Raw genomic sequence first — 15,694 nt, 5'->3', positions numbered from 1 at the left:
CCGGGAGTGAGTTTTGATGGCGTATTCGTATTCAGTGGCCCAAAAACCGTCTAGTAATCTATTTGCACGCATTCAGTGCCGAAGAATTTCGAAACTCCAGAAGACGACGTCCTTAGCAGTGATCGTGGGCACCAGGTGCTCTGGGAGTTGGTTCTGATAGTGTAGGTATTCGTATTTAGCAAACCCAAAAATCCTCCGGTAATCTATTTGCATTAATTTAGTGCCAACGTCACTTCAAACTCCAGAAGATGACGTGACTGTAGACACCAGGTGCTCCATGTGTCGTTCTCATGGCATATTCGTTTTCAGCAACCCCAAAACTCCGAGAAATCTATTTGCATCAATTAAGTGCCCGGAAACCTCTAAAACTCCAGATGATCTGCCTTAGCAATGACCAGATTGACCAGAAGGACGATAAATCGTGCGATGATGGTGGAAGCTCAATTCTCTTGAGATACAATAAATACCTTTTCTCAGATTTATTGTAAAATAAATAAATAAATAATATTAAATGCATCTTTACTGCACAGTGGTGAAAAAAATATAAAAAGACATAAACTTACCTGAAAATTATATTTATTAGGTAAATCTGTAAGCAGATATGTATACATCAACACCTGAAATAAAAACATATTTTGTATTAGACAGTATATTTCAAAACATAGACTGCGACTACTGCGAGACCATTGAAATGAATAATACAACAAGTAACACAATTTATGCCTGTTTGCACCAACAGATCTTAAGCTTAAGACGTGCCTTAAGCTCAGCTTATGGAACATACGCGTTGCACCATTGAGTCTTAAATCAATTTTCAGCTTGCCACAGCCACAATGGATTGCCACGTGAATTGCATCTTAAACTTTTTCTCAGTTAACACGTGCTTGGATAAAAATCGAAAATTATCGATTTCAAAATCGAGCTGGGCTAAGCTGAAGCTTAATAGACCAGGGCAGATCTGTTTTGAGGTGGATGTGAGAGGTGGCATTCGGATTTTTGCAGATAAAATTATGTGAAAACTTCAATAATTATAATTGACTTATGCTCCTTCTCAAATATGCCATGCCCGGAATATTAATAAAAAAAATTTAAATATTTAAAAATTTCGAAAAATATCGATTTTTTTCTATTTTCATTGCCTATAACTTTAAGGGCCGGTTGTTCGAACGCTAATCAACAATGATCACTATCAAATATTTAATTACTGTCACCAAAACTGTCAATGTCAACTTTTATTGGGTTGCTGAAAACATAATTGATTAAAATTATGAGATTAGTTAATCAATTAACATAACAATTATTAACATAATTGATTAAGTAATTTCATATTAAGTTTTCAGCAACCCAAACAAAGTTGACATTGACAGTTGGTGACAGTAATTAAATATTTGATAATGATCATTGTTGATTAGCTTTCGAACAACCGGCCCTAAAACGATTCATTTTGGAACAAAGTCGTAGGGAAAGAAAATAAATATAATTGAATTTTATATAATATACGACTGGTTTCAAATGTCTTAAATTATTACCCTTTCTGCAAAATAGCAATAAATAGAAAATAAGGGAGCAAAAAGGACTGTTTTTATTCAATGTTTTTCAACCACCTTGGTTGCACTTAGAACCTTCATAATTCGCTTAAAAAATTCTTACAACCTACTTAAACCATCCACCAAATGTAATTAAAATCGACATAATAGATTTTGCATAATAATTTTAAAATCTAAATTTTTTTAAAAAAGTTCAATTGTTTTTAAAATTTGCTGAACCAAAGTATACCATTTAGAAGTTGGAATAAATTCATTTTCTTGAGAATGGGCGACTCTGGAGATAAATCCCGAAACAGATCGATTTTCAACGAAAACATTTCGTTTATAAATTCGCAAAAGTGTGTGTGTTATTGCGTTGCCGCTCCTGCAATGCTCATATCAGATTTATCAATGGATTCTTATGTAATTTTTCTTCTGAATCCAAATCTGAAAACGGCATTTCGATATTTCTAACCGTCTGCGTCTTCGAGATAATCGACTTAAAAGTCTAAAATGTGACGTCACAATCGTTTTATTTTCTGCCAACACATTACATGTCCAGCTGAAATCGTTGCTATTAAGTAGGCTAGTTTTTTAATCTCAATTTGTTAAGCAAAGCATAGGTTATTTCAGAGATATGTAATGAGAATAGATCTAGCTAGGGATATGCCACTCAATGCATCGGGGTGTAACGCCGATATCAAGTAAGGTGGTCTAGCTATCTTTGTCTGTCGTGCGAGTGTGAGCGTATCTACCAAGAGGTGGAAGTAATGGAACGACAGTTACACAGAGGCGGCAGCCATCATATGCTAGAGAAAGAAAGTTAAGCGCCGGTAGAGAGAGATAGATAGACGATAGACCACCGACCCGAACTGCTCCGCGTTACGCTATTTTTCCGAGTTGGCAAAATCTATGTGGGTTATTTACATTTGAGTTTGACACTTCGTGAATGTCAAACTAAATTTTAAATTAAGTATTAATAAAACATCAATGACATTTGATAGTGAATTTAATTATTATATAAAATAAATAAGATGTTCAAAAATACAATTTGAGTATATTTTAAAAGCAATAATTATGTATTAACAGCTTTAAAAAGGTTTATACGCGTACACGGCCTCCCCTTTATGATAAATTAACTGTTCCATTTGATATGAAATTAAAATATAGTCGGTTCGCTAAACTCGACACAACTGGCTAGTAATTTTAGTAGGTAATTTTTTTGTTTTTGCGAATTTTGCCAAAATTGACAAAATTACTAATTATTTAGTAATTATTAACTAATTATTAATTATTTTTTTGCCAAATTGGCAAAATTATTGACTAAAATCACTAACCAGTTTTGTCTGAGTTTAGCGAACCGACAGTATATGAAATAATATTGTTTGATATAAAAAATGATGGTCTGATATTTGCAATTACATCCTTCTAATGGAAAAAAATATTTGAAGATTTTTCTCAAATTATGGATACCAAGAACATTTTCATTTATAACTCTTTTATTTTTAATTTGACGAAGAGAAGTTATTCTTCATAAAAACCTCTTCATGTTCTAAGATTTTGGATGCAACCATCATATGTAAAATTTTATTAATTTTATACGAGGTATATAAAAAATATGAATTTTGATCAAAAGTACCTAAACTACCTTTATAGTTCATAACATTTAAATTGGAATGATATAATTGCCAGGCCCGTGCGCAGAATTCGTTTATGGGGGGGGGGGGGGGTTTTGACATATGTGTATCATGTTAGGTTATGAAGTTAATAAAAAATAATAAGAAACTTTTCTTATAAATGAAGACATTTTATTGTGTCTTGGTCTTGACTTGATATTCAGTTATTATATAATAAATTAACTCTGCGAGGTGTAGAAAAAAACTTGGTTTCCGCAGTTCGATGTCGTATTTTGCGCTGATTTCGCTCACGGTTTTGAAAATTCCTCTGAAGTCCTTTTCGGCGTTTTCTCTTCTTTCAAGCAGGACTTGTTTCGCAGCATCAGCCAGTTCGATAGCCTCGCCAAGATCCTGGTTTTCGGACTGAAGTACTCGACTGAGAGACAAAGTCTTTTTAAATATGAGTGCCAAGAAAGCTTACACTAAAGAACTTTCTTCGTACCGGGATTTATATCGAGTTATCGTTCCGTTAAAAAATTCAAAAGGGAACTTAACGAAGTTAATAGACTTTTTTTATAATGATTTGTCTTTATGTTATTTATAACGTTCATGGATTATATTCGTTTGTATGTTATTTCGTTCGGTGTAAATAAAATGTGTGTATTATCTACCTATTATTGGTTTTTATTTTAACATTTTAATCGGAGGATCTTGAAAGTTTTTCTGTCGAAACAATGCATTTTTTGAGACAAAATATTTCACAAAAATTAACATTAATTTTATAAAAGTCAGACTGTCGGTCTGTAGTTAATTTACATATTATATTTTTATTAACTAAATTTAAACATCAGTTAGCCCACAAACGATGCTTTGCGTTTCCACTCCTTCTTACAGGTCTCCATAATCGATACTATCGATGGTTGCATTCACAATGACACTGATAATAGGAGGTAAAAAAGGCGGGAAAATTAAAAAAAACGTGCACAAGATCGAGAAAGTTGAGAATGTCGAAACAAAAATTGACAACAAAATATTTATTATCAAGTCGGTTTGACTTTCGTAGAATAAGGACTATTGCTAGTGGAAAATTATGTGGAAAAATTCTCGATGGGGGGGGGGGGTTAGAACCCCCAAAACCCCCCTGCGCACGGGCCTGATAATTGCACATTAAAACATAAATATTAATTCTAAATTACTTTTCATAATAGCATTTTTCCATATTATGAATTAAAATACGTAAATAAACAAAGTTTTCGTTGTGATAAAGCTCGCATTTTCAGCTTGTTATTTTTAAATTATAATTTTTGGCATAAACATCATACTAGTGACGTCATGCACCTGGATGTGATGACGTAATCTAAATATTGGAATTAATTTAATTCAAAAAAAATTTTAATTCAAACCGTGCATAAATAATTATGTTAATGTTTATATTAGTAAATACAAAATTGAATATCCTTCCGACTGAGCTATCCAAACGGCACATATTCTCATTTAAAAAAATCATTGATTACGTCATCGCACCCAGATGAATGACGTCACTAGTATGATATATATACTAAAAAATTAAAATTTAAAAATAAAAATCGACCTGTTTCGGAATTTATCTCCAGAGACGTCTATTCTCGAGAAAATGAATTTGTGCGAACTCAAACGTTATTGGTTTATAAGCCAAAAAACTGTTTATAATTTTAAAACAGTGCTGAAGCTGCTTAAATAATCCGATTTTAATTATGTAAAGTGTATTAGATAGGTAGAGAAACTCTTTATATCTAAAAAAATTAGCAAACTTTTAAATGGTCTACTTTTTGTTCAGAAAGTTTTTAAAAAATTTGAACTTAAAAAAAAAATTTATATTGCAAAATTATTTTGCAAATCGTATCTGTCATGTCGATTTTAATGAAATATGTTGGTGAACGATTTAAGTATGTTGTAAAAATTTTCTAAGCGAATTACGAAATTTCTAAGTGCAACCAAAGTGGTTGAGAAACATTGAATAAAAACAGGCTTATTTTGCCCCCTTATTTTGTATTTACTGCTATTTTGTAGAAAGGGTAATAATTTAAGACATTTTTAACCAGTCGTTTATCATACAAAATTCAATTATCTTTATTTTATTTTTCTACGACTTTGTTCCAAAATGAATCGTTTTAAAGTTATAAGCGAAGAAAATAGAAAAAAAATCGATGTTTTTCAAAAATTTTAAATATTTTAATTTTTTATTAATGTTCCGGGCATATTTGAGAAGGAGCATAAGTCAATTATTAATGTTATTGAAGTTGTCACCTAACTTTATCTGCAAATATCCGAATGCCACCTCGCACATCCAAAAATTGACGTTTATTCGCAGATCCGCCTTGGTCTATAAGATTTATTGGTGAAACCAGGCATTAATTATTTTGTTTAAACATTTTTTTATTTAGAGAAAAATAACGCATCAACTACAGATTATTAGCGAATACATAAGATATGTTAATACATTGTCATATACATGTATAGGTTTTAGACAGTCCTGGTTGCACCAACAAATTTTAAGCTCCAGCTTAGCCCAGCTCAGCTTATATATAGGGCCAACTTTAGTTTCACTTGGCAATCCATTGTGGCAAGCTGAAAATTGATCTAAGACTTAATGGTGTAGCGTGTGTTTCGGAAGCTGAGCTTAAGGCACGTCTTCAGATTAAGATCTGCTGATGCAACCAGCCATTCGATTCTCTATCGGACACATGGGCGCCCATATGGGCGCCGTGGCCCCCCTTATTTTTCGGATGTTTTAAATTATATATGGTTATCCAAAGTATACAAAATATAATGTGCAACATCTTCACCTCTGCCTAAAAGTTTCTATATGGGCGCCCGTGATCGGGCACATAATTATACCACCTAGCATCTCTGATAAATTGTTGGGTAGGCGATTATGCCTAGTTTTTGATGAAAATGTATGTAATATTTTTTGGATTTTTGAAGTTATAATCCTTTAGGCGCGATTGGGAAAAATGTTGAGGATGAATTTTTATAAAAATGACAGTATGAAGTACGCGCATACCGACAGTCTGAAGTTAGTTGCTAAATCTTCCAACTTACGTATGTATCAGTGCAAATAAAGTGAGAGAAATATACAGTATGTCCCTGTAAGTTGTATCCATATGGAAAACTTTTTATTTATTAATTTTACGAAAAAAAGTTATTCTTTATAAAAAGTTCTGCATGGTCCACAACCCAAGATTCAACCATCAGATATAAAATTTTATGAATGTTATACGAGGTATGTCGGAAAGTTTGAATTTCACTCAAGAGTAAAGTAGCTTTATTTTTCACAAAATTGAAAATTGCTATTATGAAAAGTTGTTTGGTTTTAAAAACTATATTCTAATATGCAATTACATCCTTCTAATTGAAAAAAAAATATTGAAAAATTATGGATAACCAACATTATTTTCAATTATTTCAATTCTGATAACTCTTTTATTATTAATTTTACGAAAAAAAGCGATTCCTAATAAAAAGTTCTGGATGGTGTAAAACCTAAAATACAACCATCTTATATTAAATTTTATCAGTTTTATACGAGGTATGTCAAAAAAGTCGATCGGATAGCTCAGTGCGACTAGCGGCTGACCCACACTTCACTTCGCCTTGAGGTATGTAAGTTCAAGCCCAGCCCAGGCCATCGGAAAAACAAAAAGGCTAACGCGCCAGTATAAAATTCTAAATATGAATCTGGCGCTTAGACTGGAATATGCGGGCATCTGATCGACCTATGAGGGAGCAATACGGCAAGGGATAAGGGCTTGCGGCTCGGTGATACTCCCACATAGATCCCTACCGAAGGGCGTTGACGCCTAAGAACGGTGTAATACATACATGTCAAAAAAGATAAATGAAGATCAAAAGTAAAGTACCTTTATAGTTCAGAATATTTCAATTAGTAGGACGTTATTACATAGTGAAACATAGTTTTTAATTCTAAATAACTTTTCATAATAACAATTTTCGATATTGTGAGAAATAAACGTATTTTACTCTTGAGCGAAATTCATATTTTTTGATATACCTCGTATAAAATTGATAAAATTTAATATAAGATGGTTGTATTTTAGGTTTTAGACCATCCAGAACTTGTTATTAAGAATCACTTTTTTCGTAAAATTAGTAATAAAAGAGTTATCAGAATTGAAATAACTCAAAATAATATTACATAATTTAAAAAAAAATTTCAATTAGGAGGATGTAATTGCATATTAGAATATAGTTTTTAATACCAAACAACTTTTCATAATAGCAATTTTCAATATTGTGAAAAATAAAGCTACTTTACTCTTGAGTGAAATTCAAACTTTTTGACATACCTCGTATAACATTCATAAAATTTGATATCTGATGGTTGAATCTTGGGTTCTGGACCATTCAGAACTTTTTATAAAGAATAACTATTTTTCGTAAAATTAATAATAAAAAAGTTTTCCATATGGTTACAACTTACAGGGACATACTGTACATTGGTGTTTTTAGTAAATATATTTAACATAATTCTTATGTCTTTAGATTTTTCTTCGTCATGAATAGGATAATAAGTATTAAAATATTATCAAAAGAAGATTAAAAAGCAATCGTTATATTATTTGTACAACCTGTCAAAATCATTCATTTTGGCATCAATTTTATTCCATTTTTACCTAGATACGGCCAAATCACTCTGAATTAAACAGTATATCGTCCGATAACCGTATTCAAGCAGTGTAGAGTGCGGTTAGCCTTTGGATGGATGCCTGCTTGGAGTTTCTCCTTTAAAATTTTTCAACAAAAAATACATAACTCACAGCAGATTTCGATGCCATCGGTTTAACAGTTTTTTACATAAAAATTTCGATTTTTTTTAGATTGTAGACCCTGACGCCGCCAATAATGGCGTCGTGTACATAAAGAGGATTGCTTTTTTTTTTATTTTGTTTTCTACTGTCTGTTTCGAAAAGATTAAATATTGTTTTTTATTATTACATTAATAATACTTTTCCGCAAATCGCCAGGAAATTTTGACATTCCTGTCAAAATTTCTTGAAGAAAAAGTCAGGACTTCCTTACTGTAAGGAAATGTCATTTCCTTACTGTAAGGAAATAATATTTCCGTACAGTTGTTAGTGTTCTACATAAATGATAGAAAACACATTGCTATTAAAACCTTGTAAATTACCTTAATCATTAAATTTTCTTTATCTGGAGCTTCCTGGATAAATTTTTCAATTTCTTCCTTCGTTAAAATCTTAGATTTCTTTGCCCTATAACCTTGAGCTTGCCGTTTCAATAAAGAACGAAGTTTTGAGTATGTAGATATATCTACATTGTGTTTAAGTGCAAGGGTTGACTTCAGCATTGAATAATTGGCCCATAATGTTGAAGATTTCATCTTTAAACAAAGGTCTAGGAAGTATGCCATTACAACATTTTCTGAGAAAGAACTCGTATTTTTACTCATGCGATAATCCATAAAACGTCTGTATGCATTTTCGTACTTTTCTCTTGATTTCTTTGGCAATAATTCTAATGAAGCAGTATTCACTGCCTCAACCAGCTCTGGAGGAGTCCCAGGAATGGAAATTTCATCATCACTTATCATTTTACTTTCGAGAACACCAGCAATTAAATTTATAAGCGTCAAGTTTGACAATTCAACCTCAATACGTTTCCATAGTAACCCAAGTAATTTTATTAGGAATTTCAAAGCACCATTTATTTGGGAATAAAATTATCGCGTTTTTTTTAAATCAATCAATATCTGTCGAATTTTAAACGATTTGCGGAAAAATAGTATGTTTACCTCGTAGGAAAAGCCACATTCCTGGACTCTGTGTTGCTAAGTCTCGGCTTGCGCCTCGACTTAGCAATCTTCACAGTCGTCCAGGAATGTTAAGCTTTTCCTACCCGGTAAACAATGTACTATTATTTATACTTTTCATTATATAATATAGCTATCATTTTCATTGTAGAATATCGTAGTTTACTGAATACACAATGTGTCACAGGTTCTAAATTGCATTTGTTATCTAGATATTTTTTATACTTAATTATTGTAAAAGATTATGTAGATTATGTTTTTTATTATCTAACCTTAATAATATTATACTAAAACATTAATGGATTTTTCAGATACGTACTTCAATCTGCCAATTTGAATATTAATGTTATCACTAAAACTACCATTCAAAATTTTACTTTAGTATTTCTATCTTTTTTTTCTTTTACACCTATGTAAAGTGCGATTTTTTATGTTATTATATAACAACTGTATGCTAACAGTATATAATTGGTTAATATAAGATGGTTGACTTTGACGCAACAATGTAAGGTGCAATAAAATAATAATTATTTTTTATTTATTTTGACGATCTCCAAATTTTTAAATGAGACTCTGGCCAAAGTGTCTATGTTATAGTCAAAGCCCGAATGTCAGGCACTCCTAGGTTTGACTAGGCAATCCTCAGGTCTGACTGACGGTCTTAGTTAAAGCCCGAAATAAATTACAGTTTCGGCCTTTGACTAGTCAAACCTAGGAGAGACTACGTTGGTCAGGGCAAAGGTCGAAATTTAATTTTATGAAATCGGTGTTTGACTAGTCAAACCCCGATCAGCTGTTAAAATGTCGTAATTTGTTAGATTAGGTTTAATAAAACGTAATTTTTTAATTATAATGTTTATTATTCTTATATTGTCGTAATTAAAATAAAAAAATTAGTGTTTATTATCGCATGTTGAGTCATTATCATTATGGCATTTAGAGTTGCACAATGCGTTTGACCTTTTACACTTACGTGGTTTTGAAGAGCATTCCTTATTGCAGTGGTATTTTATAGATCCTTAACCTCCAAATTTAGAATTTTTTGTACAAATTTCTCTTAGAGACGGCAACGTCTGGAACATCTTCGAAATTAGGAAAATTCTCTTTGCATTCTCTTATTTGATTTCTTGAAAAACGTGTTTTTATTTTTCCGTATTTCGTATTAACTATATATAAACCGTAAATTATTGTTTTATCTTGTATGATACCCAAAATATTTCGAGCATCTCCTGGGCACGCGTTCGAGCATGCGTTGTGTACACACAGAAAAGATTAAAATAAATAAAGGAAATGCTATTGAAGGTCTTCATGACCAGCCTCTAATGCTATGAAACAATTAAGTGAAAAAAATGTCCTCCAATTTCGATCGGAAAAACTGTAACAATACCTATCCCCAGCTTTGATAGAGCCAAAGGAGATGCTTGAAATATTTTGGGTATCATACAAGATAAAACAATTGACGGTTTATATAGAGTTGGTACGAAATACGGAACAATAAACACACGTTTTTCAAGAAATCAAATAAGAGAATGCAAAGAGAAATTTCCTAATTTCGAAGATGATCCAGACGTTAAGCTGTCTCTGTCTCTAAGAGAAATTAGTACAAAAGATTCTAAATTTGGAGGACAAGGATTTATAAAATGCTACTGCAATAAGAAATGCTCTTCCAAATTACGGAAGTGTAAAAGGTCTAACGTATTGTGCAACTCTAAATGCCATAATGCCTCAACATGTGAGAATTAACACTAATTTTTTTATTTTAATTACAACAATATAAAAATAATAAACATTAAAATTAAAAAATGACGTTTTATTAAACCTAATCTAACAAATTACGACAATTTAATAGCTGATCGGGGTTTGACTAGTCAACTAAATTGATATCGGGGTTTGACTAATTCATAAAATTAAATTTCGACCTTTGCCTGACCAACTTAGTCTCTCCTAGGTTTGACTAGTCAAAGGCCGAAACTGTAATTTATTTCGGGCTTTGACTAAGACCGTCAGTCAGACCTGAGGATTGCCTAGTCAAACCTAGGAGTGCCTGAAATTCGGACTTTGACTATAACATCTACATATCTCTTTACATTGCATACTACTAAATTGATGGAACCTATTTTTGAGGAAGCTTTAAATATTCGTCGCGAAGGTGTTAAAATTGGTGGTGAAATTGTTAATAACATCAAATACGCAGATGACATCGCCATAATGGCAGAGAATCTAGAAGACCTTCTTGAACGCTGTAAACAACGAACGTACTGCAAAGGGCTTAACAATCAAAGCAAAGAAGTGGCCCATAAATTGTCCATACTACTCAAAAAATTTGGTTTCAGCCTGGGGGGGGGGGGGATGTGTCACGAGAAAAATCTTATTTCTCTGGACTATGTATACTACTAAGTCGGCCACTCACGGTACTGCGGTGTTGTTCGATAAGATCGTTGATGATATCAATTCTGCAGTACCGTAGCAGACAGGCCAGCCTTTATGTGGTCAAATTGTACGAGTTTGTTGGATGCACGGTCACACACGATCAAAATTTTTGCCAATTAGTAAAATTCGACAAAACTGAATTACGAATTTGCAACAAGTTTTTCTAAATTCTCCTAATATTTGAAGCTCTGTCGAAGACTTTATAATTTATACTCCGTTTGAAAATTATTGATAGCATAGTTATTATGACACAGCTCATTTGCATTTTATGTTTTATTGTATTCAAAATTTGTCGAGGTGGTCATATACCACGCGTATTTCTAGTCCATATATTATTTCACGTTGCGTTGATTCTCATCTTTAGTTTTTATCTTTTTCTATTACATATTATTGTCTATTTCTCTAGTTGTGCCACACCACGTTCCGTTGGATTCTAGCTTAAGCCCCGGCGCGAATTGTTCCTAAGCGAGACACAACCTGCACCGGCGAACTGCGTGGACAGTTTTGTGAAGCACGCTTATAAGCGAGAGACCGCAAATTGAACCCATCCTACGATCAGTGCATGCGATCGCAGGTCTCGTTTGGGAACGTTTGTTATTGGCGTACAGTTTTCGTGGGCCGGGGGACGCGTGACTCACTGCCAGTTGTTTATGTTTACTTGTTTTTGTTTGCGAGATGGACGTATCTGAAATGAATACGGATGGTACCTAAGTACAATTTATTGTGATAAATAAAAATATTAGCATAGTCAAAACCCCGAGTGAAAACTGCTTTGTCTTTGTCATTAAATTCTGGTAACTTTTGGTAGACTAAATAGGCGGCGATACGAAATTAATATAATCAAAATTATGCCTTTACAATAACACATTATTAGAAAAATAAGGTGAAAAATGATTCATGTTACTTAAAACCGTGATCGATAAAAATATCGTATTACCCTCAAATTCATTCTGTCGGCATATTACATTTTTGTTTCTGTTTAAAAATTAAAAACGAAATATGCAGATAGTGTTATTTTTATGACCGATCAGTAGCGGAGGGATTATTAAATAACTCTGAGATTATTTTAAATATGTAGGTATGTATTATGTGCAGAAATAAAATACTCACTGTAAGATATCTTTTTATGCACCCGCTTATGATCAAATACGATGTTTTCGAAAGTCATACCACTACGAGTACTAGGGACGTGTAAGATATTTAAAACGTTACGAGTTACAAGTACGGAAATACCGATTTAAAGTTACCTACTCAATTCAGTACAAGGATCAGATACATCAGTATTTTGTAATCAGTATTTGTACTCAGTACCACTGAGAACCGGTATGAAAAGTAACCGTTACACGTCCGCACTGATTTTGCCCGTCTCTATTTCCAACACCTACAGCCAAGGGTTGGGTTAAGTTGTGTTCAATATGCGGTCGGCTAGAAAAATAAATGCACGGGTCACCCGTCCCACCGGCGCAGGTTGTGTCTCGGTTAGGTTCAATTTGCGCCGGGCCTAACAGATACCGCAAGTCTTTGGCGTTACTTGCTTGTAGAACCGTGTTATTTGAAGAAGGATATAAGAGATACACAGGTTTCATATTTATATAAAAGATAAAGTTTTCATAGACGATATTTTATTTAATGAAATCCGTTAAGATATTAAATATTGGTGGACTTAATAAGGAAATAATGTTTTGACACCATTTTCCGTGCTGGTTTGAGTTGTTTTGATTTAATAATGAGACGGCTTAGTTCATCAGGTCTATTTAGTTAAATACGTAATGGCATCGTGGGCACTTTTTAATTATTAAGTGTTTATCTTGCGCAATGCACGCCTCTCTAGTTCATTAATGGATGCACATATATATTTTCTCTACAAGATTAATGTAGGTGGTAAAAAATTATGTTTCTATCCTGAGGAATTTCTTAGTTGTAAAATATTGTCTACTGCTTGTTTATTAAAAATAAACAGTTTTCGAAATATTTTCATTTTCTATAAGATATATTTGACATTATGTATAATAGACAGCTTTTATATACGGAAGTAAATACCTAACTCACATAGAAAATACAGTTTTGTCAACCAATTCGATCTTTCATTTCCAATAAAAGTATTTGGACTAAAAATAAAAAGATAACCTTTATCTAAACATCTTGAAAAAGTTTTTCAACATTTTTTTTACGTGTAGTAATCACTGGTATGGAGATTAGTTGTTGACAATGACATTGTCGATTCTTTCTATTGCCAGATTCCAGTTATTCATATAATTTGTGCATATATTTCAAAAGACAGTTAAATTATCCGAGCCGGGCAATTAAAAATGAAAAACATGGTATTTTTCATTTTAAAAATGGCTTCTCTAATTGCTTTTTTAGTAGGGAGCGGTTGTCGATCATTTTCATTCATTTTAATCAGCATTCATTCATCATAGTGCAGGCCCTGGGAGTATTTGAGTATGCAAAACCTGAGGACCGGCAACTATGTTCGGATTCTTTTTCCTGAGACCTTGAACAGCGAAAAACTGAACCTTGCCGGAAGGTGCGATGGTGCATTGTTACCACCTCCCCCTCTCCCATTGAAGGGCAGATAAAAAGAAATTTTTCGCAAAACAAAACATTTTTTGTATTTTTTTTTTGGGTCATTCTAAGCAAAAAAAAATGTTCTTACAGGTTTTTTTTGTAAAATGCATAGTTTTCGAGATAAACGCGATTAAACTTAAAAAAAAATCGAAAAATTGCAAATTTTGAACCCGAATAACTTTTGATTAAAAAATAAATTAGCAATTCTGGTTGCAGCATTTGAAAGTTCAAGTCAAATTATACCGGTTTTGATTATTTGCATTGCTAAAAATTAATTTTTTTATTGTTAAGCAAAGCTATAAACGAACAGTATTTGAGCGTTTTGTCGCATATCCGCACCTCGCCAAAGACGTCGGTCGCCTTAGTACTATAACTTGATAACTCCAAAATTGACGTTTTTGTGATAACTAGTTCACAAGATGTATTTTATTTGCCTCCATATTGTGTAAAAACTTGACAAGTCGCTCCAAATGGGATAAGTACCTATCTATTTATTTATGATTGACGAAAGTTGATAAAACTCAAATGCCCCTAATATTCAGTGCTACAACTTGACAAGATAAGTTATAAAGTTATTGTTTAATCATAATAGTCGTGAATACGACATACACTGAATGCTACAACTAGCTAACTCTAGTTATCTAGTTGTAGCACGTGTTTTTCTGAAACCATTGTGCTTACAACGTAATTGCTATCTGTTTATTACGTTCATGTTAATGTAAAAATTCGAGAATTGTTAGCAGATCTGGCAACCTCCATGGCAGAGGGCTAATTTTCACCAAAATAATGCTTAAAATATTAGTTTTGTTAAAAAGTTCACTTAAATGCAACTTGGCACGACATGCGACATTACTAACTGTCAACATTATGGTAGTGCTAAAAGTTGATAACTTCAAACACTGTTTGTTTATAGCTTTGTTTAACAATAAAAATATTAATTTTTAGCAATGCAAATAATCAAAACCGCTATAATTTGACTTGAACTTTCAATTGCTGCAACCAGAATTGTAATTTTTTTTTAGTCAAAAGTTATTCGGGTTCAAAAATTGCAATTTTTCGATTTTTTAAAAGTTTAACTGCGTTTATCTCGAAAACAATGCATTTTACGAAAAAACTTGTAAGAACATTTTTTGCTTAGAATGACCCCAAAAATACAAAAAATGTTTTGTTTTGCGAAAAATTACTTTTTATCTGCCGTTAAAAAATGAGGGGGGGGGGGAGGGGGGTAACAAGTCACTATCGCACCTTCCGGCGTAAAAGAATCCGAACATAGTTGCCGGTCCTCAGGTTTTGGATACTCAAATACTTCCAGGGCCCGGTCTATCAGTCAAACAGTTGCTCCATGCCACTAATTGCAGGTCCATCCCTATCTTTACATGATATTATTCTGGGTTTGAATTACAATGAACGGCAATATATCACTATTGACTTAAGTTAGTAGTGTTTTATATACAAGGTGTTTAAGTCAAATAATGAGTTACGCAGTGTCAATAATGTTTAATTTTTAACAGCAGAAACAATAGTATTGGTTATTTAAAAAAAATGCTTAAGTTGTGATCCCTTTACTTTTAGCAATAAAACAACTTTTGCTTGAATTGTAGAATAAAGCTTTTATTCCTGGATCCCACGTACACTTCGCGTCATAAAAAACTGGTACACTTCCCGTCATAAACAACTGGTACACTTTTTTATCCCAATGTAAACCTGTGTTCCGACTGGATACA

At 32.6% G+C, this 15,694-nt stretch overlaps 1 protein-coding gene across 5 annotated transcripts in view; it reads right to left on the bottom strand.

The window, feature by feature from the left end:
• Positions 1 to 15,694, bottom strand: part of LOC126883484 (sodium bicarbonate cotransporter 3) — a 362,811-nt gene that overhangs the window by 201,102 nt on the left and 146,015 nt on the right. For all 5 annotated transcript variants that reach the window (XM_050649071.1, XM_050649070.1, XM_050649073.1 and 2 more), the window contains exon 3: positions 564 to 617. The gene's annotated coding sequence lies outside the window, so the exon portion shown is untranslated. The remainder of the gene's footprint in view (positions 1 to 563; positions 618 to 15,694) is intronic.

Source organism: Diabrotica virgifera, chromosome 4 (genome assembly GCF_917563875.1).
Source record: "Diabrotica virgifera virgifera chromosome 4, PGI_DIABVI_V3a".
NCBI classification, from domain to species: Eukaryota; Metazoa; Arthropoda; class Insecta; order Coleoptera; family Chrysomelidae; genus Diabrotica; species Diabrotica virgifera.
This window is presented reverse-complemented; position numbering and strand designations above follow the sequence as displayed.